Consider the following 16244-nt stretch of genomic DNA (forward strand, 5'->3'; position numbering starts at 1 on the left):
CCAGGGCCGCCTTCTGGCCGCCTGGCCGGCCGGGCCGGCGGGGAGCGACCCCGCCGGCGCGCGCCGTGGTGGGAGGGGCCTGAGGAGGTGGGGCCTGCAGCGGGGCCCGGCGGGGGCGGAGCCGGCGGCCCCCGCCGCGGGCGAGTAAAGGAGAAGGCGGGCGGAGCGGGAGGCAAAAAGCCTACAGCACCCGGTATTCCCAGGCGGTCTCCCATCCAAGTACTAACCAGGCCCGACCCTGCTTAGCTTCCGAGATCAGACGAGATCGGGCGCGTTCAGGGTGGTATGGCCGTAGACGGGGGCGGGGGGCCGCGGGCGGCCTCTTGAGGCCCAGTTTCGCTGGCGCTGGCGCCTTAACGCCAGCCTGGCGGCCGGCCCGCCCCGGCAGGGCCCCCTCGCCCGCCCAGGCAGGGGCAACGGAGGTCTCGGGTATCGGGCGGCGGCGGAGGGTTTGGCGACCACCTCCCAGCCCAGGGCGGCCGTGACCCAGCAAACCCTTCGGCGCTTGGCGCCCCGCCCAAGATCCCGCACGTCGCTCACAGGGACGTGGCCCCGGAGGCTTCAGGGCCCGGGGCCCGCGGTCCCTTGGGCATCGGCCCTGCCCGCCCACGCGGCCCTAGGCGCAGCCCGGCCGCAGCCCGGGCCGGCCCTCCTGCCCGACAGCAGCTGGCCCGAAGCCACCGGGAGCCACCATTGAGTCGCCACGGCCCCTCAGCCCCGGCAAGGCCACCCTTGCCCCCACACCCCCCGCCGAGCTCAGGACCCCGCCCCTGGTGGCCGGCAGGCCCGGGGAAGCGGCCCCTGCCCTCGATCCCGCTCCCGCACCCGGCCGCGGTGACACGCCAGAGGGGCGGGGTGGGGGTGGGGCTTTTGTCGGAGGGAGCTGTGGAGGGACACACCGGCACACAGGTGGCGGCGCCGGGGCTGGGCGCCGGTGGGGGCGGCCAGGTGCAGGTCGAGGGGCTCGCGGGCCGAAAGGACGGCAACTGGGCCCATGGCGGAGTCTGGTTCTGGAGGGCTCTGAGCCTCCATCCGCTCTGGTGCCTCGGGTCTACCGGCCCGACGCCTGGTAGCGCGACACCCCACCGGCCCACAGACGTAGCCTCCCCAACTGTGCTCACAGCGAGTCCAACCGCAGCCTGCATCCCTCCACGGGACACTTGGATTACTCCCGCGATCCCCACGAGGTGCGGCACCCGGCGGCCGAATGGGCTGAGATCCTGCCCTTGCGGCGCCCTGTGGCCACCTCCGCCTCCCTCACGGTACTGGCCGAGGCCTCGGACCAGCGGGCCCCGGCTCCCAGCTCAGCGCTGCTCCTCCGCCCCTCTCACATCCTGCCCGACGTCCAGGCTACCGAGCACCCTCCACCCCCGCCCACCTTCATGCCACTCAGCCGGAACCCGGGAGGCAATGCCAACTACCAGGTGTATGACAGTCTGGTGCTGAAGCGGCAACCGCAGGAGGGCCAAGCGCGGGCCAACTCGCTGCTACCTTCCACCTCGGCCTCCAGGCCCTCTCTGCACGGGAGCCAGACTGGGAAAATGAACTTACCAGCAGCAAGTGGGGGCAGGGGCAGGGGGCGGCAGGGCATGGAGAGAGGAATAAAGAGCGCCAGAGTCCAGGAAACATTGGTGGTCTGTGGCTTGGAAGCGCCACTCCTTCTGCCAGCCTGGGTCCCTGCGCTTGGCTTCCTGCAATAAGAAGCCAGTGTCCCCTTCTTGGCCTGAGGGTCCCTTTGGTTTAGTGGCCACAGTTCTGCCAGCAGGCCCCTCCTGGTCCTATACCATGCACTAAGTACATCTGCAGCTGCAGACTCCAAACCCCTGGTCTCTGGGCACCTCCTCTGTGTCTCAGCTGTCCCTGTCCACAGAGAGCCTCATACAAGAAGTTGCTTCCAAACTGGGAGGTTCCACATCTGGGCAGGTCCAGCTCCAGGCCCAGTGAAGGGCATGAAGAAGGCTGAGGCTCTGGACTCCAGCCAGGCCTTCAGCAGGCCTCTGAGGCCAAGGTCTTCCTAGTCTCAAGAGGGGCCAAGAGACGCAATGTGTCATTTGAACAAGTGAGTCAGCGGGCGGTGAGCGAATGAATGACCGCTCGAGGGGATGTATGCCGGCCACCGGGCCCTGTTTGACTGTCCAGGCTCAGCTTACCTGACCCTGGTTACCAGGGAATGCCACTCTGGGCCCTCCTTTTCATCCCCCTCCCTCACTGTGACCTCACCACCTGCCCCATTATGACCCAGTCTGGCTCCCAGTTAAAACTGGAGGGCAGAGGGCCCAGGCAGTCCTGGGACCAACGGCCATGGGTGAGCGAAACTACTACCGAGCCGAGCCGTTCACTGGCCCCATCCCCAGGAAATGCCAGGAGCAAGGATACTCAATTCTTCTGATCCCGGTCAGCTTCATCTTGCTCAACGTGGGGATCAACATGGTGACTATGGTCAGGGCAGGATCTGTGCAGCGCGGTTGGGGGAGCCCTGGGGTCTTGAAGGGGCTGAGGTGGGAGGGCTGCTGGGGTGTGACCGGGACAAGGGTTGGATTTCAGGGCTCACCCTGCTCCCGGCCTCCCCCCTCCCCTTCTTCCCTCAACTCTGGAGGCATCTGAAGAGATTCTTGCGGGCACTTTTCAATCGTATTTTCCACAAAGGTGAGTGGGCGCCGGCGTGGGTTCAGGGGATGTGGGCCTGTCCCCTTTCTTCTATCCCTGCCTTGATTCTCAGCCCCTCAGGAACCCAGGCCCTGACCCATCTCGCCTTTCCCCACAGACAAGCAAGCCAGCTGTGTAGGCACCCATCGCATGTGCATGCGCTGCTCCGTGGATCCCAAGAACCTGTGCTCAAGAGTTTCTTCCCACTTCTGCCATCGCCCAAGCTTCCTGCTCGGGCAGGTAAACCCACCTTGACTACTGCCTGCAGCGGGGCTCGGCGGGGGCGGAGCCGGCGGCCCCCCCGCCGCGGGCGAGTAAAGGAGAAGGCGGGCGGAGCGGGAGGCAAAAAGCCTACAGCACCCGGTATTCCCAGGCGGTCTCCCATCCAAGTACTAACCAGGCCCGACCCTGCTTAGCTTCCGAGATCAGACGAGATCGGGCGCGTTCAGGGTGGTATGGCCGTAGACGGGGGCGGGGGGCCGCGGGCGGCCTCTTGAGGCCCAGTTTCGCTGGCGCTGGCGCCTTAACGCCAGCCTGGCGGCCGGCCCGCCCCGGCAGGGCCCCCTCGCCCGCCCAGGCAGGGGCAACGGAGGTCTCGGGTATCGGGCGGCGGCGGAGGGTTTGGCGACCACCTCCCAGCCCAGGGCGGCCGTGACCCAGCAAACCCTTCGGCGCTTGGCGCCCCGCCCAAGATCCCGCACGTCGCTCACAGGGACGTGGCCCCGGAGGCTTCAGGGCCCGGGGCCCGCGGTCCCTTGGGCATCGGCCCTGCCCGCCCACGCGGCCCTAGGCACAGCCCGGCCGCAGCCCAGGCCGGCCCTCCTGCCCGACAGCAGCTGGCCCGAAGCCACCAGGAGCCACCATTGAGTCGCCACGGCCCCTCAGCCCCGGCAAGGCCACCCTTGCCCCCACACCCCCCGCCGAGCTCAGGACCCCGCCCCTGGTGGCCGGCAGGCCCGGGGAAGCGGCCCCTGCCCTCGATCCCGCTCCCGCACCCGGCCGCGGTGACACGCCAGAGGGGCGGGGTGGGGGGGGGCTTTTGTCGGAGGGAGCTGTGGAGGGACACACCGGCACACAGGTGGCGGCGCCGGGGCTGGGCGCCGGTGGGGGCGGCCAGGTGCAGGTCGAGGGGCTCGCGGGCCGAAAGGACGGCAACTGGGCCCATGGCGGAGTCTGGGTCTGGAGGGCTCTGAGCCTCCATCCGCTCTGGTGCCTCGGGTCTACCGGCCCGACGCCTGGTAGCGCGACACCCCACCGGCCCACAGACGTAGCCTCCCCAGCTGTGCTCACAGCGAGTCCAACCGCAGCCTGCATCCCTCCACGGGACACTTGGATTACTCCCGCGATCCCCACGAGGTGCGGCACCCGGCGGCCGAATGGGCTGAGATCCTGCCCTTGCGGCGCCCTGTGGCCACCTCCGCCTCCCTCACGGTACTGGCCGAGGCCTCGGACCAGCGGGCCCCGGCTCCCAGCTCAGCGCTGCTCCTCCGCCCCTCTCACCTCCTGCCCGACGTCCAGGCTACCGAGCACCCTCCACCCCCGCCCACCTTCATGCCACTCAGCCGGAACCCGGGAGGCAATGCCAACTACCAGGTGTATGACAGTCTGGTGCTGAAGCGGCAACCGCAGGAGGGCCAAGCGCGGGCCAACTCGCTGCTACCTTCCACCTCGGCCTCCAGGCCCTCTCTGCACGGGAGCCAGACTGGGAAAATGAACTTACCAGCAGCAAGTGGGGGCAGGGGCAGGGGGCGGCAGGGCATGGAGAGAGGAATAAAGAGCGCCAGAGTCCAGGAAACATTGGTGGTCTGTGGCTTGGAAGCGCCACTCCTTCTGCCAGCCTGGGTCCCTGCGCTTGGCTTCCTGCAATAAGAAGCCAGTGTCCCCTTCTTGGCCTGAGGGTCCCTTTGGTTTAGTGGCCACAGTTCTGCCAGCAGGCCCCTCCTGGTCCTATACCATGCACTAAGTACATCTGCAGCTGCAGACTCCAAACCCCTGGTCTCTGGGCACCTCCTCTGTGTCTCAGCTGTCCCTGTCCACAGAGAGCCTCATACAAGAAGTTGCTTCCAAACTGGGAGGTTCCACATCTGGGCAGGTCCAGCTCCAGGCCCAGTGAAGGGCATGAAGAAGGCTGAGGCTCTGGACTCCAGCCAGGCCTTCAGCAGGCCTCTGAGGCCAAGGTCTTCCTAGTCTCAAGAGGGGCCAAGAGACGCAATGTGTCATTTGAACAAGTGAGTCAGCGGGCGGTGAGCGAATGAATGACCGCTCGAGGGGATGTATGCCGGCCACCGGGCCCTGTTTGACTGTCCAGGCTCAGCTTACCTGACCCTGGTTACCAGGGAATGCCACTCTGGGCCCTCCTTTTCATCCCCCTCCCTCACTGTGACCTCACCACCTGCCCCATTATGACCCAGTCTGGCTCCCAGTTAAAACTGGAGGGCAGAGGGCCCAGGCAGTCCTGGGACCAACAGCCATGGGTGAGCGAAACTACTACCGAGCCGAGCCGTTCACTGGCCCCATCCCCAGGAAATGCCAGGAGCAAGGATACTCAATTCTTCTGATCCCGGTCAGCTTCATCTTGCTCAACGTGGGGATCAACATGGTGACTATGGTCAGGGCAGGATCTGTGCAGCGCGGTTGGGGGAGCCCTGGGGTCTTGAAGGGGCTGAGGTGGGAGGGCTGCTGGGGTGTGACCGGGACAAGGGTTGGATTTCAGGGCTCACCCTGCTCCCGGCCTCCCCCCTCCCCTTCTTGCCTCAACTCTGGAGGCATCTGAAGAGATTCTTGCGGGCACTTTTCAATCGTATTTTCCACAAAGGTGAGTGGGCGCCGGCGTGGGTTCAGGGGATGTGGGCCTGTCCCCTTTCTTCTATCCCTGCCTTGATTCTCAGCCCCTCAGGAACCCAGGCCCTGACCCATCTCGCCTTTCCCCACAGACAAGCAAGCCAGCTGTGTAGGCACCCATCGCATGTGCATGCGCTGCTCCGTGGATCCCAAGAACCTGTGCTCAAGAGTTTCTTCCCACTTCTGCCATCGCCCAAGCTTCCTGCTCGGGCAGGTAAACCCACCTTGACTACTGCCTGCAGCGGGGCTCGGCGGGGGCGGAGCCGGCGGCCCCCCCGCCGCGGGCGAGTAAAGGAGAAGGCGGGCGGAGCGGGAGGCAAAAAGCCTACAGCACCCGGTATTCCCAGGCGGTCTCCCATCCAAGTACTAACCAGGCCCGACCCTGCTTAGCTTCCGAGATCAGACGAGATCGGGCGCGTTCAGGGTGGTATGGCCGTAGACGGGGGCGGGGGGCCGCGGGCGGCCTCTTGAGGCCCAGTTTCGCTGGCGCTGGCGCCTTAACGCCAGCCTGGCGGCCGGCCCGCCCCGGCAGGGCCCCCTCGCCCGCCCAGGCAGGGGCAACGGAGGTCTCGGGTATCGGGCGGCGGCGGAGGGTTTGGCGACCACCTCCCAGCCCAGGGCGGCCGTGACCCAGCAAACCCTTCGGCGCTTGGCGCCCCGCCCAAGATCCCGCACGTCGCTCACAGGGACGTGGCCCCGGAGGCTTCAGGGCCCGGGGCCCGCGGTCCCTTGGGCATCGGCCCTGCCCGCCCACGCGGCCCTAGGCGCAGCCCGGCCGCAGCCCGGGCCGGCCCTCCTGCCCGACAGCAGCTGGCCCGAAGCCACCGGGAGCCACCATTGAGTCGCCACGGCCCCTCAGCCCCGGCAAGGCCACCCTTGCCCCCACACCCCCCGCCGAGCTCAGGACCCCGCCCCTGGTGGCCGGCAGGCCCGGGGAAGCGGCCCCTGCCCTCGATCCCGCTCCCGCACCCGGCCGCGGTGACACGCCAGAGGGGCGGGGTGGGGGTGGGGCTTTTGTCGGAGGGAGCTGTGGAGGGACACACCGGCACACAGGTGGCGGCGCCGGGGCTGGGCGCCGGTGGGGGCGGCCAGGTGCAGGTCGAGGGGCTCGCGGGCCGAAAGGACGGCAACTGGGCCCATGGCGGAGTCTGGTTCTGGAGGGCTCTGAGCCTCCATCCGCTCTGGTGCCTCGGGTCTACCGGCCCGACGCCTGGTAGCGCGACACCCCACCGGCCCACAGACGTAGCCTCCCCAACTGTGCTCACAGCGAGTCCAACCGCAGCCTGCATCCCTCCACGGGACACTTGGATTACTCCCGCGATCCCCACGAGGTGCGGCACCCGGCGGCCGAATGGGCTGAGATCCTGCCCTTGCGGCGCCCTGTGGCCACCTCCGCCTCCCTCACGGTACTGGCCGAGGCCTCGGACCAGCGGGCCCCGGCTCCCAGCTCAGCGCTGCTCCTCCGCCCCTCTCACATCCTGCCCGACGTCCAGGCTACCGAGCACCCTCCACCCCCGCCCACCTTCATGCCACTCAGCCGGAACCCGGGAGGCAATGCCAACTACCAGGTGTATGACAGTCTGGTGCTGAAGCGGCAACCGCAGGAGGGCCAAGCGCGGGCCAACTCGCTGCTACCTTCCACCTCGGCCTCCAGGCCCTCTCTGCACGGGAGCCAGACTGGGAAAATGAACTTACCAGCAGCAAGTGGGGGCAGGGGCAGGGGGCGGCAGGGCATGGAGAGAGGAATAAAGAGCGCCAGAGTCCAGGAAACATTGGTGGTCTGTGGCTTGGAAGCGCCACTCCTTCTGCCAGCCTGGGTCCCTGCGCTTGGCTTCCTGCAATAAGAAGCCAGTGTCCCCTTCTTGGCCTGAGGGTCCCTTTGGTTTAGTGGCCACAGTTCTGCCAGCAGGCCCCTCCTGGTCCTATACCATGCACTAAGTACATCTGCAGCTGCAGACTCCAAACCCCTGGTCTCTGGGCACCTCCTCTGTGTCTCAGCTGTCCCTGTCCACAGAGAGCCTCATACAAGAAGTTGCTTCCAAACTGGGAGGTTCCACATCTGGGCAGGTCCAGCTCCAGGCCCAGTGAAGGGCATGAAGAAGGCTGAGGCTCTGGACTCCAGCCAGGCCTTCAGCAGGCCTCTGAGGCCAAGGTCTTCCTAGTCTCAAGAGGGGCCAAGAGACGCAATGTGTCATTTGAACAAGTGAGTCAGCGGGCGGTGAGCGAATGAATGACCGCTCGAGGGGATGTATGCCGGCCACCGGGCCCTGTTTGACTGTCCAGGCTCAGCTTACCTGACCCTGGTTACCAGGGAATGCCACTCTGGGCCCTCCTTTTCATCCCCCTCCCTCACTGTGACCTCACCACCTGCCCCATTATGACCCAGTCTGGCTCCCAGTTAAAACTGGAGGGCAGAGGGCCCAGGCAGTCCTGGGACCAACGGCCATGGGTGAGCGAAACTACTACCGAGCCGAGCCGTTCACTGGCCCCATCCCCAGGAAATGCCAGGAGCAAGGATACTCAATTCTTCTGATCCCGGTCAGCTTCATCTTGCTCAACGTGGGGATCAACATGGTGACTATGGTCAGGGCAGGATCTGTGCAGCGCGGTTGGGGGAGCCCTGGGGTCTTGAAGGGGCTGAGGTGGGAGGGCTGCTGGGGTGTGACCGGGACAAGGGTTGGATTTCAGGGCTCACCCTGCTCCCGGCCTCCCCCCTCCCCTTCTTCCCTCAACTCTGGAGGCATCTGAAGAGATTCTTGCGGGCACTTTTCAATCGTATTTTCCACAAAGGTGAGTGGGCGCCGGCGTGGGTTCAGGGGATGTGGGCCTGTCCCCTTTCTTCTATCCCTGCCTTGATTCTCAGCCCCTCAGGAACCCAGGCCCTGACCCATCTCGCCTTTCCCCACAGACAAGCAAGCCAGCTGTGTAGGCACCCATCGCATGTGCATGCGCTGCTCCGTGGATCCCAAGAACCTGTGCTCAAGAGTTTCTTCCCACTTCTGCCATCGCCCAAGCTTCCTGCTCGGGCAGGTAAACCCACCTTGACTACTGCCTGCAGCGGGGCTCGGCGGGGGCGGAGCCGGCGGCCCCCCCGCCGCGGGCGAGTAAAGGAGAAGGCGGGCGGAGCGGGAGGCAAAAAGCCTACAGCACCCGGTATTCCCAGGCGGTCTCCCATCCAAGTACTAACCAGGCCCGACCCTGCTTAGCTTCCGAGATCAGACGAGATCGGGCGCGTTCAGGGTGGTATGGCCGTAGACGGGGGCGGGGGGCCGCGGGCGGCCTCTTGAGGCCCAGTTTCGCTGGCGCTGGCGCCTTAACGCCAGCCTGGCGGCCGGCCCGCCCCGGCAGGGCCCCCTCGCCCGCCCAGGCAGGGGCAACGGAGGTCTCGGGTATCGGGCGGCGGCGGAGGGTTTGGCGACCACCTCCCAGCCCAGGGCGGCCGTGACCCAGCAAACCCTTCGGCGCTTGGCGCCCCGCCCAAGATCCCGCACGTCGCTCACAGGGACGTGGCCCCGGAGGCTTCAGGGCCCGGGGCCCGCGGTCCCTTGGGCATCGGCCCTGCCCGCCCACGCGGCCCTAGGCACAGCCCGGCCGCAGCCCAGGCCGGCCCTCCTGCCCGACAGCAGCTGGCCCGAAGCCACCAGGAGCCACCATTGAGTCGCCACGGCCCCTCAGCCCCGGCAAGGCCACCCTTGCCCCCACACCCCCCGCCGAGCTCAGGACCCCGCCCCTGGTGGCCGGCAGGCCCGGGGAAGCGGCCCCTGCCCTCGATCCCGCTCCCGCACCCGGCCGCGGTGACACGCCAGAGGGGCGGGGTGGGGGGGGGCTTTTGTCGGAGGGAGCTGTGGAGGGACACACCGGCACACAGGTGGCGGCGCCGGGGCTGGGCGCCGGTGGGGGCGGCCAGGTGCAGGTCGAGGGGCTCGCGGGCCGAAAGGACGGCAACTGGGCCCATGGCGGAGTCTGGGTCTGGAGGGCTCTGAGCCTCCATCCGCTCTGGTGCCTCGGGTCTACCGGCCCGACGCCTGGTAGCGCGACACCCCACCGGCCCACAGACGTAGCCTCCCCAGCTGTGCTCACAGCGAGTCCAACCGCAGCCTGCATCCCTCCACGGGACACTTGGATTACTCCCGCGATCCCCACGAGGTGCGGCACCCGGCGGCCGAATGGGCTGAGATCCTGCCCTTGCGGCGCCCTGTGGCCACCTCCGCCTCCCTCACGGTACTGGCCGAGGCCTCGGACCAGCGGGCCCCGGCTCCCAGCTCAGCGCTGCTCCTCCGCCCCTCTCACCTCCTGCCCGACGTCCAGGCTACCGAGCACCCTCCACCCCCGCCCACCTTCATGCCACTCAGCCGGAACCCGGGAGGCAATGCCAACTACCAGGTGTATGACAGTCTGGTGCTGAAGCGGCAACCGCAGGAGGGCCAAGCGCGGGCCAACTCGCTGCTACCTTCCACCTCGGCCTCCAGGCCCTCTCTGCACGGGAGCCAGACTGGGAAAATGAACTTACCAGCAGCAAGTGGGGGCAGGGGCAGGGGGCGGCAGGGCATGGAGAGAGGAATAAAGAGCGCCAGAGTCCAGGAAACATTGGTGGTCTGTGGCTTGGAAGCGCCACTCCTTCTGCCAGCCTGGGTCCCTGCGCTTGGCTTCCTGCAATAAGAAGCCAGTGTCCCCTTCTTGGCCTGAGGGTCCCTTTGGTTTAGTGGCCACAGTTCTGCCAGCAGGCCCCTCCTGGTCCTATACCATGCACTAAGTACATCTGCAGCTGCAGACTCCAAACCCCTGGTCTCTGGGCACCTCCTCTGTGTCTCAGCTGTCCCTGTCCACAGAGAGCCTCATACAAGAAGTTGCTTCCAAACTGGGAGGTTCCACATCTGGGCAGGTCCAGCTCCAGGCCCAGTGAAGGGCATGAAGAAGGCTGAGGCTCTGGACTCCAGCCAGGCCTTCAGCAGGCCTCTGAGGCCAAGGTCTTCCTAGTCTCAAGAGGGGCCAAGAGACGCAATGTGTCATTTGAACAAGTGAGTCAGCGGGCGGTGAGCGAATGAATGACCGCTCGAGGGGATGTATGCCGGCCACCGGGCCCTGTTTGACTGTCCAGGCTCAGCTTACCTGACCCTGGTTACCAGGGAATGCCACTCTGGGCCCTCCTTTTCATCCCCCTCCCTCACTGTGACCTCACCACCTGCCCCATTATGACCCAGTCTGGCTCCCAGTTAAAACTGGAGGGCAGAGGGCCCAGGCAGTCCTGGGACCAACAGCCATGGGTGAGCGAAACTACTACCGAGCCGAGCCGTTCACTGGCCCCATCCCCAGGAAATGCCAGGAGCAAGGATACTCAATTCTTCTGATCCCGGTCAGCTTCATCTTGCTCAACGTGGGGATCAACATGGTGACTATGGTCAGGGCAGGATCTGTGCAGCGCGGTTGGGGGAGCCCTGGGGTCTTGAAGGGGCTGAGGTGGGAGGGCTGCTGGGGTGTGACCGGGACAAGGGTTGGATTTCAGGGCTCACCCTGCTCCCGGCCTCCCCCCTCCCCTTCTTGCCTCAACTCTGGAGGCATCTGAAGAGATTCTTGCGGGCACTTTTCAATCGTATTTTCCACAAAGGTGAGTGGGCGCCGGCGTGGGTTCAGGGGATGTGGGCCTGTCCCCTTTCTTCTATCCCTGCCTTGATTCTCAGCCCCTCAGGAACCCAGGCCCTGACCCATCTCGCCTTTCCCCACAGACAAGCAAGCCAGCTGTGTAGGCACCCATCGCATGTGCATGCGCTGCTCCGTGGATCCCAAGAACCTGTGCTCAAGAGTTTCTTCCCACTTCTGCCATCGCCCAAGCTTCCTGCTCGGGCAGGTAAACCCACCTTGACTACTGCCTGCAGCGGGGCTCGGCGGGGGCGGAGCCGGCGGCCCCCCCGCCGCGGGCGAGTAAAGGAGAAGGCGGGCGGAGCGGGAGGCAAAAAGCCTACAGCACCCGGTATTCCCAGGCGGTCTCCCATCCAAGTACTAACCAGGCCCGACCCTGCTTAGCTTCCGAGATCAGACGAGATCGGGCGCGTTCAGGGTGGTATGGCCGTAGACGGGGGCGGGGGGCCGCGGGCGGCCTCTTGAGGCCCAGTTTCGCTGGCGCTGGCGCCTTAACGCCAGCCTGGCGGCCGGCCCGCCCCGGCAGGGCCCCCTCGCCCGCCCAGGCAGGGGCAACGGAGGTCTCGGGTATCGGGCGGCGGCGGAGGGTTTGGCGACCACCTCCCAGCCCAGGGCGGCCGTGACCCAGCAAACCCTTCGGCGCTTGGCGCCCCGCCCAAGATCCCGCACGTCGCTCACAGGGACGTGGCCCCGGAGGCTTCAGGGCCCGGGGCCCGCGGTCCCTTGGGCATCGGCCCTGCCCGCCCACGCGGCCCTAGGCGCAGCCCGGCCGCAGCCCGGGCCGGCCCTCCTGCCCGACAGCAGCTGGCCCGAAGCCACCGGGAGCCACCATTGAGTCGCCACGGCCCCTCAGCCCCGGCAAGGCCACCCTTGCCCCCACACCCCCCGCCGAGCTCAGGACCCCGCCCCTGGTGGCCGGCAGGCCCGGGGAAGCGGCCCCTGCCCTCGATCCCGCTCCCGCACCCGGCCGCGGTGACACGCCAGAGGGGCGGGGTGGGGGGGGGCTTTTGACGGAGGGAGCTGTGGAGGGACATACCGGCACACAGGTGGCGGCGCCGGGGCTGGGCGCCGGTGGGGGCGGCCAGGTGCAGGTCGAGGGGCTCGCGGGCCGAAAGGACGGCAACTGGGCCCATGGCGGAGTCTGGGTCTGGAGGGCTCTGAGCCTCCATCCGCTCTGTTGCCTCGGGTCTACCGGCCCGACGCCTGGTAGCGCGACACCCCACCGGCCCACAGACGTAGCCTCCCCAGCTGTGCTCACAGCGAGTCCAACCGCAGCCTGCATCCCTCCACGGGACACTTGGATTACTCCCGCGATCCCCACGAGGTGCGGCACCCGGCGGCCGAATGGGCTGAGATCCTGCCCTTGCGGCGCCCTGTGGCCACCTCCGCCTCCCTCACGGTACTGGCCGAGGCCTCGGACCAGCGGGCCCCGGCTCCCAGCTCAGCGCTGCTCCTCCGCCCCTCTCACCTCCTGCCCGACGTCCAGGCTACCGAGCACCCTCCACCCCCGCCCACCTTCATGCCACTCAGCCGGAACCCGGGAGGCAATGCCAACTACCAGGTGTATGACAGTCTGGTGCTGAAGCGGCAACCGCAGGAGGGCCAAGCGCGGGCCAACTCGCTGCTACCTTCCACCTCGGCCTCCAGGCCCTCTCTGCACGGGAGCCAGACTGGGAAAGTGAACTTACCAGCAGCAAATGGGGGCAGGGGCAGGGGGCGGCAGGGCATGGAGAGAGGAATAAAGAGCGCCAGAGTCCAGGAAACATTGGTGGTCTGTGGCTTGGAAGCGCCACTCCTTCTGCCAGCCTGGGTCCCTGCGCTTGGCTTCCTGCAATAAGAAGCCAGTGTCCCCTTCTTGGCCTGAGGGTCCCTTTGGTTTAGTGGCCACAGTTCTGCCAGCAGGCCCCTCCTGGTCCTATACCATGCACTAAGTACATCTGCAGCTGCAGACTCCAAACCCCTGGTCTCTGGGCACCTCCTCTGTGTCTCAGCTGTCCCTGTCCACAGAGAGCCTCATACAAGAAGTTGCTTCCAAACTGGGAGGTTCCACATCTGGGCAGGTCCAGCTCCAGGCCCAGTGAAGGGCATGAAGAAGGCTGAGGCTCTGGACTCCAGCCAGGCCTTCAGCAGGCCTCTGAGGCCAAGGTCTTCCTAGTCTCAAGAGGGGCCAAGAGACGCAATGTGTCATTTGAACAAGTGAGTCAGCGGGCGGTGAGCGAATGAATGACCGCTCGAGGGGATGTATGCCGGCCACCGGGCCCTGTTTGACTGTCCAGGCTCAGCTTACCTGACCCTGGTTACCAGGGAATGCCACTCTGGGCCCTCCTTTTCATCCCCCTCCCTCACTGTGACCTCACCACCTGCCCCATTATGACCCAGTCTGGCTCCCAGTTAAAACTGGAGGGCAGAGGGCCCAGGCAGTCCTGGGACCAACGGCCATGGGTGAGCGAAACTACTACCGAGCCGAGCCGTTCACTGGCCCCATCCCCAGGAAATGCCAGGAGCAAGGATACTCAATTCTTCTGATCCCGGTCAGCTTCATCTTGCTCAACGTGGGGATCAACATGGTGACTATGGTCAGGGCAGGATCTGTGCAGCGCGGTTGGGGGAGCCCTGGGGTCTTGAAGGGGCTGAGGTGGGAGGGCTGCTGGGGTGTGACCGGGACAAGGGTTGGATTTCAGGGCTCACCCTGCTCCCGGCCTCCCCCCTCCCCTTCTTGCCTCAACTCTGGAGGCATCTGAAGAGATTCTTGCGGGCACTTTTCAATCGTATTTTCCACAAAGGTGAGTGGGCGCCGGCGTGGGTTCAGGGGATGTGGGCCTGTCCCCTTTCTTCTATCCCTGCCTTGATTCTCAGCCCCTCAGGAACCCAGGCCCTGACCCATCTCGCCTTTCCCCACAGACAAGCAAGCCAGCTGTGTAGGCACCCATCGCATGTGCATGCGCTGCTCCGTGGATCCCAAGAACCTGTGCTCAAGAGTTTCTTCCCACTTCTGCCATCGCCCAAGCTTCCTGCTCGGGCAGGTAAACCCACCTTGACTACTGCCTGCAGCGGGGCTCGGCGGGGGCGGAGCCGGCGGCCCCCCCGCCGCGGGCGAGTAAAGGAGAAGGCGGGCGGAGCGGGAGGCAAAAAGCCTACAGCACCCGGTATTCCCAGGCGGTCTCCCATCCAAGTACTAACCAGGCCCGACCCTGCTTAGCTTCCGAGATCAGACGAGATCGGGCGCGTTCAGGGTGGTATGGCCGTAGACGGGGGCGGGGGGCCGCGGGCGGCCTCTTGAGGCCCAGTTTCGCTGGCGCTGGCGCCTTAACGCCAGCCTGGCGGCCGGCCCGCCCCGGCAGGGCCCCCTCGCCCGCCCAGGCAGGGGCAACGGAGGTCTCGGGTATCGGGCGGCGGCGGAGGGTTTGGCGACCACCTCCCAGCCCAGGGCGGCCGTGACCCAGCAAACCCTTCGGCGCTTGGCGCCCCGCCCAAGATCCCGCACGTCGCTCACAGGGACGTGGCCCCGGAGGCTTCAGGGCCCGGGGCCCGCGGTCCCTTGGGCATCGGCCCTGCCCGCCCACGCGGCCCTAGGCGCAGCCCGGCCGCAGCCCGGGCCGGCCCTCCTGCCCGACAGCAGCTGGCCCGAAGCCACCGGGAGCCACCAATGAGTCGCCACGGCCCCTCAGCCCCGGCAAGGCCACCCTTGCCCCCACACCCCCCGCCGAGCTCAGGACCCCGCCCCTGGTGGCCGGCAGGCCCGGGGAAGCGGCCCCTGCCCTCGATCCCGCTCCCGCACCCGGCCGCGGTGACACGCCAGAGGGGCGGGGTGGGGGGGGGCTTTTGTCGGAGGGAGCTGTGGAGGGACACACCGGCACACAGGTGGCGGCGCCGGGGCTGGGCGCCGGTGGGGGCGGCCAGGTGCAGGTCGAGGGGCTCGCGGGCCGAAAGGACGGCAACTGGGCCCGCGGCGGAGTCTGGGTCCGGGCCAGCCACCCCGGGAGCGTCTGGGGTGCGCCTGCCTTCCAGGGCCGCCTTCTGGCCGCCTGGCCGGCCGGGCCGGCGGGGAGCGACCCCGCCGGCGCGCGCCGTGGTGGGAGGGGCCTGAGGAGGTGGGGCCTGCAGCGGGGCCCGGCGGGGGCGGAGCCGGCGGCCCCCGCCGCGGGCGAGTAAAGGAGAAGGCGGGCGGAGCGGGAGGCAAAAAGCCTACAGCACCCGGTATTCCCAGGCGGTCTCCCATCCAAGTACTAACCAGGCCCGACCCTGCTTAGCTTCCGAGATCAGACGAGATCGGGCGCGTTCAGGGTGGTATGGCCGTAGACGGGGGCGGGGGGCCGCGGGCGGCCTCTTGAGGCCCAGTTTCGCTGGCGCTGGCGCCTTAACGCCAGCCTGGCGGCCGGCCCGCCCCGGCAGGGCCCCCTCGCCCGCCCAGGCAGGGGCAACGGAGGTCTCGGGTATCGGGCGGCGGCGGAGGGTTTGGCGACCACCTCCCAGCCCAGGGCGGCCGTGACCCAGCAAACCCTTCGGCGCTTGGCGCCCCGCCCAAGATCCCGCACGTCGCTCACAGGGACGTGGCCCCGGAGGCTTCAGGGCCCGGGGCCCGCGGTCCCTTGGGCATCGGCCCTGCCCGCCCACGCGGCCCTAGGCGCAGCCCGGCCGCAGCCCGGGCCGGCCCTCCTGCCCGACAGCAGCTGGCCCGAAGCCACCGGGAGCCACCATTGAGTCGCCACGGCCCCTCAGCCCCGGCAAGGCCACCCTTGCCCCCACACCCCCCGCCGAGCTCAGGACCCCGCCCCTGGTGGCCGGCAGGCCCGGGGAAGCGGCCCCTGCCCTCGATCCCGCTCCCGCACCCGGCCGCGGTGACACGCCAGAGGGGCGGGGTGGGGGGGGGCTTTTGTCAGAGGGAGCTGTGGAGGGACACACCGGCACACAGGTGGCGGCGCCGGGGCTGGGCGCCGGTGGGGGCGGCCAGGTGCAGGTCGAGGGGCTCGCGGGCCGAAAGGACGGCAACTGGGCCCGCGGCGGAGTCTGGGTCCGGGCCAGCCACCCCGGGAGCGTCTGGGGTGCGCCTGCCTTCCAGGGCCGCCTTCTGGCCGCCTGGCCGGCCGGGCCGGCGGGGAGCGACCCCGCCGGCGCGCGCC

General features: G+C 67.7%; 7 non-coding genes across 7 annotated transcripts; all 7 read right to left on the minus strand.

Moving 5' to 3' along the window:
• Window positions 1–178: 178 nt before the first annotated feature.
• LOC132595874 (5S ribosomal RNA) lies at window positions 179–297 on the minus strand. Its single transcript, XR_009561983.1, has one exon. It is a non-coding gene; the product is annotated as a 5S ribosomal RNA (ribosomal RNA).
• Window positions 298–2994: 2697 nt separating this feature from the next.
• LOC132595875 (5S ribosomal RNA) lies at window positions 2995–3113 on the minus strand. Its single transcript, XR_009561984.1, has one exon. It is a non-coding gene; the product is annotated as a 5S ribosomal RNA (ribosomal RNA).
• A 2696-nt stretch (window positions 3114–5809) lies between these two features.
• Window positions 5810–5928, minus strand: LOC132595877 (5S ribosomal RNA). Its single transcript, XR_009561986.1, has one exon. It is a non-coding gene; the product is annotated as a 5S ribosomal RNA (ribosomal RNA).
• Window positions 5929–8625: 2697 nt separating this feature from the next.
• Window positions 8626–8744, minus strand: LOC132595878 (5S ribosomal RNA). The gene has a single exon (XR_009561987.1). It is a non-coding gene; the product is annotated as a 5S ribosomal RNA (ribosomal RNA).
• Window positions 8745–11440: 2696 nt separating this feature from the next.
• Window positions 11441–11559, minus strand: LOC132595879 (5S ribosomal RNA). The gene has a single exon (XR_009561988.1). It is a non-coding gene; the product is annotated as a 5S ribosomal RNA (ribosomal RNA).
• A 2696-nt stretch (window positions 11560–14255) lies between these two features.
• Window positions 14256–14374, minus strand: LOC132595880 (5S ribosomal RNA). Its single transcript, XR_009561989.1, has one exon. It is a non-coding gene; the product is annotated as a 5S ribosomal RNA (ribosomal RNA).
• Window positions 14375–15306: 932 nt separating this feature from the next.
• On the minus strand, window positions 15307–15425 carry LOC132595881 (5S ribosomal RNA). The gene has a single exon (XR_009561990.1). It is a non-coding gene; the product is annotated as a 5S ribosomal RNA (ribosomal RNA).
• Between the last annotated feature and the right edge of the window lie 819 nt (window positions 15426–16244).

Source organism: Globicephala melas, unplaced genomic scaffold (assembly GCF_963455315.2).
Source record: "Globicephala melas unplaced genomic scaffold, mGloMel1.2 SCAFFOLD_362, whole genome shotgun sequence".
NCBI classification, from domain to species: domain Eukaryota; kingdom Metazoa; phylum Chordata; class Mammalia; order Artiodactyla; family Delphinidae; genus Globicephala; species Globicephala melas.